We start from the raw sequence: 9114 nt of genomic DNA, 5'->3' as shown, positions 1-9114 counted from the left end.
CAGCCATCTTGTGAGGGCATGGGGGTTAATTTGTATATCACCTCCTTATTATGTAGGATACATATCTATATATATAAACACCTAAGTGACTGTCTGACCATTCGACTGACTGATTGGTAGCTCTGATGTGCACTGACCATCAAGGGGCAGATGCTCAATGCAAGAGCTGCCGAGCTGTGGTGACTTGGCAACTGCAGTTCTTGGGTGACGTACCCAAAACCAGAGAGAATGGAGTCCAATTCTGGAGTGTGTCACCCAAGAACTGCCCTCTCGCAATCCGGGACCCCTTGGAGGGATGTTGGAGAGCTGGTTTCAGCCTGATCCCCGCAGGCCAGGCTGAGGGACTCGACCGGCGCATGAAACCATGCACCAGGCCTCCAGTGTGTGTGTGTGTGTGTGTGTGTGTGTATTTTTTTTCTTCTTCTTCTTCTTCTCCTTCTTCTTCTTCTTCTTCTTCTTCATCTTCTTCAACAATCACTCAAGGATATGTTCTTATTGGTTTTAGAGAGAGAGGAAGGGAGAGAGAGAGAAAATATTGATGTGAGAGAGAAGCATGGATTGGTTGCCTCTCGTATGAGCCCTGACCGTGTATCAAACCCACAACTTAGGTATATGCCCTGGCAGAGAATCAAACCTGCAACCTTTTGGTATATGGGATCAACCAACTGAGCCACCTGGCCAGGGTTCAACCCCTTTTTGGAATGAAATCGTTATCATAAATAATTAAGCAGTATGTGTGTAATTGTATTCTAGAAGAAATTACATTTCTCCTAACATGATACTTAACACCATTGGAATTTATTTGAAAACACTCACCTTCATTTTCTATCAATCTGACAATGTGTCAAAACCTATTTCCTTGAAAGTGACCAAAAGCATCAAAATTAATCACCAAGAGCTCTTATCATTGAATATTAAATTACATAAAGGCTTCTGAGGACTAGACAGTGCTTAAACCACAAGAGGGTGTGGTTGTGGTTGTGGTGTGGAGCATGTGGATATCTTTGGAGCCTTGGCTGTCTGCCCAAAGTGTGCTCACACTGCCATGCGGGGCACACCAGCCACCTGAGAGAGGTTGCCTCTGAGTGAAACTGTGTACTGATGTGGGCTGTGTGGCTCCCTCACGATAGCCACTTTTGTGTTGAGTATGTCTTTTAGAAGCAGTGCTCCAGCAAACCAAGGAGACAGTCTCACTATCAGACTGGGATCTGCTGACACTGAACTTGGAGTGGAGTTTTAGGATATAATCAGAATCACAGGAGATACCAGTCTGCTGAACTTAAAAATGGGTTATTAACAAAAGCAAAACCTGCCAGTAGTCTCCAATTGCCCAGTTTCTGAACTATACCTGTAGCCCCGAGTCGGTCATCAGACTGGCACTGGTTTTCTAGAATATATGTACACAGTGGTGGTGGAAAGAACGTCCCTCAAGCATAAACTTCCCACTCATGGACACTCTCCTCACCCAGAGGCTCAATGTAAACACTCTAAGCACTTTTTAAAAAATGTAAGTAAGGAGAGAGCAAACATCCCAGTTATTATTAGCTCCTCTTTGATTATTGGCCCGAATGGGATGTTTTTGGGAAGCATTGCTTTCTCCATCTCTTTAAAAATGTATTTACTTATTTTTCAATCTTAGGACTTCCGCTCTGGGCTACCTGAGGTCAGGTCATTTTGAACGTTTGAGTTAAAGAGCCCCGGGAAAAGAAAATTCAATTACTTTTCTGTCAGGGTGAGCGACAGAACAATTCATCATGACACCTAATACAAACGTACTTACTTCTCTAAACATCAGCTCCTTGAACCAAGCATGACACTGGCATTTGTGCCGTCGCCGTGAGCTTTGTCCTGGTTTTGGTTCACTGAGCCCTTTATATCTGGGCAGAATTTGAGCCCATTGGTGCGGGAGTCACAGTCATGTGACAACATAGAGCAGAAATCTGACAATTAGCTGAAATACTTGGATGTGCAGATGAATAAGTTCAGTAATTTGGGCTGCTACTTGGAAGTAAATATGCAAACCAACCAGAGAGAAAGAGAGATGGGTAAAACTAGAGGCTTCATTCATTAACATGCACTGAGCAAATCTGGGGATGAAAATATAAATATACCCAAAAGCCAAAAAGGTAGTCAGGGTGTGATTATTCTGTTAGAAAGGTGAGTCACCTGGGACTCTTTGAAGTTCTCTTGACTTGTAAGCTATCTTTAAACATTATCTTGAAGCAAAAATTTCCCTATTTCCGCCCAACTGGCATGGCTCAGTGGTTGGGTGTCGACCTATGAACTAGGAGATCATGGTTCAATTCCAAGTCAGGGCACATGCCCCGGTTGTAAGCTTGATCCCCAGTGGGATTCTCTCTGATTGTTGACGTTTCTGTCTTTCTCTCCCTCTCCCTCTCAAATCAATAAAATATATATTTTTAAAAAATGTTTCTCCATTTCCTTCTTCCCTCAAGAAGAACCAAATTGTGTTAAGAAAGCAAAGAGAAATAAACAAGGGTTTCTTATCCCAAAATGACGTTCTTGAGTTTCCAAAAAGAAAGCCACAGTCCTAGCAGGTTTGGCTCAGTGGATAGAGCATCAGCCTGTACACCAAAGGGTCCCAGGTTCTGTTCCAGTCAAGGGCATGTACCTCAGTTGCAGGCTCCTCAGTGGCCTGGGCCTGGTCGGGGCTCGTGCAGGAGGCAACCAATCAATGTGTTTCTCTCACATCGATATTTCTCTTTGTCTTTCTCTCTCTTCCACTTTCTCTAAAATCAATGGAAAAATATCCTGGGGTGAGATTAAAAAACAAAACAAAAAACAAAAGGAAGGCCACATTGGAGGCAAGGCAAGAGTTTATGCCTTGGAAGGAGGGGAAAAGAAGAACTGAAGTCACCTCGGTACATGGTTGCTCTTGGAGGTTCATGGGAAGGAAACTGGGAATGGAGAGGATGGGCGGGTGGCCAGAACACACGCTGTGCGGAAGCCTAGCCATGCCTGCAAGTCCTGCATTGTGGGTGGTGGGCAGCTGCTCTTTCTGTTCTCATTGGACCGGACTCCTCATTGACACCTGCCTGCCCACTGCCTACACACAAGGTGCCCATCTCTCCAAAAATCTGCTGAGCCCCAGAAATGCCTCATATTTCCTCCCTTGAATGACCAAACTCTGTAATGTTCCCCAATACAGAGTGGCTTTTTGCTATTCAGCAATGCTATTGGAAACCAATTCAAGCCCCTATGTGTGGGTGAAGTTTAGTGATAAAATACACCTCCCATTTCAAATTTCTGCTCCTTCTAATCAAATTTAGATGAAGGTAGTCAATCCACATCTTTCCAGAAACATATCTACTCCATAAGATGAAGGAAAATAGAACTCTACCTTGGTCTTTTTAGCTAAAAGTTCTTGTTCATCTCATGCTAAGTAGCTAATGATGTGATTAGATTGAGACTACACTAAATGGACAAGATGTTGAGCATATAGATATGAACAGATATCAAATAAAGTACACACTGACCCAAATCTTCCCCCCAAATTTTTGAATGATCCTGAAGTACCTCAGTCTCCTCATTCACTCATAGAATAAGATGCTTACTTGATACCAATCTCGAGACTCTATGTTATGTGATACAACTAATGTAACTACTTTCAAAACATCATCTCCATTCTCAGGAGCATTCATAACTTTACCACCAACATTCAGTAGAGTTAAATGATCATTAGAGTCCTTTTAGCTAGCATGTAAATTGAATCTATTAGAGCTTAATTGAATATCTAACTTGGGGAATTGGGATAAAATGCAATAGTCTGGACTTAAATGACTGGGACTCACGTGCTATAGTAAAAGCGGTCTCAGGACTAAGGAGCCTTTAGAGTGGTTGTTGCCATGTCCTTTATCACCTTGTACCCAATGCTACGCGTTACCCACGAGATGCAGTACTGACTGATTTTGTTTTTTCCTTATCCTGTAATTCAGTGAACATAACCATTTGGGACTAATTTTAATGTGCTTGACAGAAGTCCTTAGGCACTGATGCTTACATGTGAAAATATCATCAGAAATAGTGTTTCTCAAGGCAGAAAACAGTACTTTTTCTCTCTTCTTGTTAATATATAGCTTATTGATTTGAATTCATATTTAGATTATCTGGATACTATAAAGGAGTAGGAATAAAAATATTATAAAACTACCATAAGGGAGTAGAAATAAAATAGTAACATTTTACTATATTCACTTTACCTATTTATTTATTTATTCATTTATTATGGAACCAATTGAAAGACAGTTTTTGACATTATGACACTTTCTTACTCAGGGCTTTGGCATGTGAAGCCTAAAAACAAAGACATTTTCATTACAGAATGCCATTATTACATTTAAGAAAATAAAGAAAAGGTCTGAAAAAGCATTTACTATCCTGTTGGTATTTTTTCCCAATGGCCTATGAATTATCCTTCATGCTTATTATCTTATTTTTATGTGCTGGGGTGACCTTATCAGCACTTAGTGTCACTCTACTGTCGGAAAGCATGGCCTAAGAGACTTCTAATACCAAAATTCTCATTTGGGGTAAATGTACTCCCAAATTCAGTTACTTGAAGGAATGTTTTATTTGATAACAAAGGCAGGCTTGTAGGCTCACCAGGAATCTGTTGGTTAATTGTCTGTACCTATAGGCCTGTAGCAGACAGTGAGGAAATGTTATTTGGAAATTTTCCCAAGTCACTGTGGACCGACTTCTGGTGGGCCACGCTGGGGTCCTGCCTCTCGTTCTGCTCAGCACTAGAGCTGCTCCTGGGCTTGGAAACTTCAGCTGCAGGCTCGCCTGCCCCATCACCCCGGAGAGCTGAACGCTCTCAGACATGTGGTGAGCATGGATCAGACTCAGACAAAAATTCTGTTCTGTCGATTGAGGGAATATCCGTGTGCTTTAAAAAGAAAAATACCAACTGAGATAGAGGATGAATGTTCTTTCATGTAAAAATGCCTTCATTCTGCCCCTGGCCAGAGTCTAGAAATGTAGCCGTGGCTGCTCTCAAAGGGTTTTCCTGCTAGTGAGGGGGCAGGTCATTCAAGAGTATATGGCAAGGATGTGGAGAAAAGGGAACCCCCACGCACTGCTGGTGGGAATGCAGACTGGTGCAGCCATTATGGAAAACGGTATGGAGTTTCCTCAAAAAATAAACACTGAAACTCCCTTTGACCTGGTGATCCCACTTCTAGGAATATATCCTAAGAAATCAGAAAGAATATGTGCACCCGTATGTTCATAGCAGCACAATTTACAATAGCTGAGATCTGGAAACAGTCTAAGTGCCCATCAGCAGATGAGTGGATAAAAAAGCTGTGGTACATTTACACAATGGAATACTACGTAGCTATAAAAAAGAAGGAACTCTTACCATTTGCAACAGCATAGATGGACCGGGAGAGTATTATGCTAAGTGGAAAAAGCCAGTCAGAGAAAGATAAGTATCACATGATCTCACTCATATGTGGAATCTAATGAAGAAAATAAACTGATGACCAAAATAGATCCAGAGACACAGAAGCATGGAACAGACTGTGGAATCTCAGAGGAAAAGCATGGGGAGGATGGATGGGTAGGAAGAGATCAACCAAGAACTTGTATGCATATATGCATAACCCATGGACACAGACATAGGGTGGTGAAGGCCTGGGGTGTGGGAGGGGGAGGGCTAGAAGAGGTCAATGTGAGAAAAAAGGGGGCAGATGTAATACTTTCAACAATAAAGATTTTTTTAAAAAAGAATATATACGAAGTTGTGTGCTGTGAAGACAAATAAAACATGGGAAGAAGGCAGTGATGGGCAGGAGCAGGCTCTTTTAGGAAGGCTGGTGGGAAGGGCCTCTTTTTTGCGGTGGTGAATTAAGCACAGATCAGGGAGGGAGGGAGCCACTTGAAGGACACAGGGCAGCTTCAGGCTGAGGCAATGGTAGCTGCAAAGTCGGAGGTGGGGCCTGCCCGGGTGCTGGGGTCCAACCCCAGCAGGTCCAGGGGTTCCCAAAGGTGTAGACGGAGTTGGCGAAGAAGGAATGACACGGAGACAGCGTTTAGTTGATCAGCAGCCTAGCCAGGATCTCTAGCCAAGTTCTGGTTAGGATCTCCAGCCAAGTTCTGTGTCCATGTTCTCTTGTAGGTTCTCCCAGCCAGGTTCTAGCCTGGATCTCCAGTCAGGTTCTGTTGCCAGGTTCTAGTCAGGGGTTCTCCACACTGGTTCTGAAGGGGTTTTATTCCCTCCCTAACTTCAGGGGAAAATCTCTACCTGGGGAACCAACCTTTCTCGGAGAGGTGACCTTGGTTAAAACACATAGTGCCAAGAAGGTGAGCAAACATATTAAGAACAGTATGCCATATATGCCAGGTCCCTTGAAACAGCAAGGATGGACCGGCTCCTAGCACCCGGGGATCTGAAGAGGATAGATTCAGGGGGTGGGAGAGTGGTAGGGGACGAGGTGGGGGCGGGGAGTGATGGGGTGATGGGCACATCACATAGAAGTCTTGGAGGCCAGGCTGAGGTTTTGGAGTTTAACTCTGTGATGGGAAGCCATGGGAGGGAAGCCATGTGCAATCCACACTTATTAACTGCATAAGGTTATGCTACTTTTCCTCCACTCCCTTTTCTCTTCTACTAAATTTCCTTACAGCTTTGATTTTAATTTATGCATTTTTATTGTATAAATATTTTGGCAAGTCATCTCAAATCTTTTTTGGAATCAAACAAGACATATTTATGTCTCTGTATCTATGCAGTTAAAGTTTGAAAATTCTATTGCTTGTTTTGGGCTAACATTGCTAGTTAATATGAGCAGCTCTGCTAGCTCAGAACTGGTGACAACACCATACAAAGAGGCCCAATGTTTACACTGATATGGTAGGTAGTCTTCTATAAATGTTATGGGCAGGCACTATATCTCAAGCTACAGTGTTGATCCCTAACTATTTCAGTTTTTATCTTGCTTTTTTTCTATGTAGTTTTCACAAACAAGCTAGCTAGCTCATCTCATGGCAGCCAACAGAAAGCAGCTTGAGTGAATCTTTCAAGCATCTAATAAAAAGCACTGTTTAGCTTCAAACCAAAAAATCATGTTAAATCATTTTATATATTCATACATTCACACCACTGGGAACAATGGAGTGGGTATGGGAAGAGGTACAAATGTTTTATTTGTCCATAGACTGTGTGCTGAATACCCTCACACAGGCTACATAGTATTTATTTTGAGATTATTTTCTGAATTCCAGTAACTGAAAAGTGTGAAACTCCAGCAGCCCTTCCACATGGGATTAGTTAGTGCTGTGATTAACACTAATAGTCTTAAACAGTCTTGAGTTTTTATTGATTTTTTAGTGACACATTCAAAAATGGTGATTGAAATTTATGCAAATGCCTCAGCTGATGCTATAGGTGAGGTCTGCTGCTACTAGCCCTTAAATTAAAAAATTCCATCCACAGAAAAGGGGCAACTGGAAACAATATTCAGGTTGGTGGGAACATGCAGAGAACAAGTCTCAAGAAATGGGCTTAGGATTCCTTGGAAGTAACAGGGATGAGAAGGAATACTTGGATGAACCGACAGCTTCTGAGAGAATCCATGCCCGAACAAATTCAGTGGGCAGCTGGAGCCCAACCTTACTTTGTAGTCAGAAAACTGAGACACTAACTAGGAGCACAAGCGACTGACTCCACAGCTAGCTCAGCATCTGCAGTGACAAAAACATGACCATGTGGATAGTACAAGAAAGAGTCTGCTAAATAAACTCTTAATGCTGCCTTGGAATTACTGCAGCGATGCTTGCTTATTGCATCAAATTTGGAAAACAAAAACTGCATACACACAAAAAGATAGACATCTGTAATCCCATTCTTGAGAGATCATTGCCATGAGCATTTTGGGCGGTCCTTTTTAAGGTGGCTCAATGCCTGCAGTTTGGGTCTGCAGGAAAGTCTGGATTTAATGATAGATTATGAAAGCCTCCCAAAGTCCAACTGTTGGAAATGAAGGGAGGGTATCATTTTGGTGGAAAGAACATTGCCGGTTCCAGCTCACTTACTAATTGAACAGATATTTAGTGAGTGTTTATCATGTGCCAGGCACTGTGTTAGGCATTGGGTACACAAATATGAATGAGACTAATCTAGTGCCTGTCCTGAATTCCAGTAACTGAAAAGATTACTATCCAGCCAAGAACACATAATTGATACTTGGTTACAGTTAAGAAGCAATGCAGGCACTATGAAATTGTACAGCTTTCCAGACTCACTTTGTCCAGTTTATGCTAGAATCAGCCTGCTACTCCGAGCAGCCTGCAGACAATGAGCTCTGGGAACTTGTCAGGCTCCAACCAGACCTATCAAATCAGGATCTGCTCTTCAGCAAGCTCCCAGGGGGTTCACGGGGCACCTTATGGTTTGAGAAGCACTGGCCGTCAGGTAAGTGGGAATCAAGAGTGGAGGGAGGGGGAAGGCCTTCCAAGCCCTGAAGCAGGCTCTCAGTGGGAAGGCACTTGGCACTTTGAGCCGGTGAAGGGAGACCAATACACTGGGACCAAGGCCAGACATGTTCACAGCTGGGAGACACTGTCACTGCTGCTCTTGTGAAGAGAAACAGAGAAGAAATGTGGTAGTGGGGAGCTCACTGATTACCTCATTGTGTCTAGTACAACTCCAGGCAGAACACACAAGCCAATCATGGTGCGCCTATGAATAGTTTATCAAACTCACCCAAGCACAGTTAGTGATGAGAAAATACTATTCAGCTCTAACTTTGCACACTGGGGGAGGTGAAGAGAGAGGGGGATGGTTACAAATGGTGAAACCTGTGGGGTTTAAGGCCCCCTGGTCCAGGATTACCTCCCTCACCCAAACCTCCCTTCCAGGTTCAGGCAGAGTGTTTGGTCTTGTTTGTCAGACTCTCGAAGCCCCCTGCTTCCTATTGTGTTGTCAGGCCCAGGAGTAGGACAAAGAGGTTGCCTTGAAGGATTGATTACCACCCTTTGCACTGTCTTTCTCTTAACTTTGAAGGCTAGAAAGAAAGGATGAAACAAACAAACAAAAGTCTAAGCCAAAATCAAACAACTGTAGAAGAAAATAAACAGAAAAATAAACAT

This window comes from Myotis davidii, unplaced genomic scaffold (genome assembly GCF_000327345.1).
Source record: "Myotis davidii unplaced genomic scaffold, ASM32734v1 scaffold540, whole genome shotgun sequence".
NCBI lineage: Eukaryota > Metazoa > Chordata > Mammalia > Chiroptera > Vespertilionidae > Myotis > Myotis davidii.
This window is presented reverse-complemented; position numbering follows the sequence as displayed.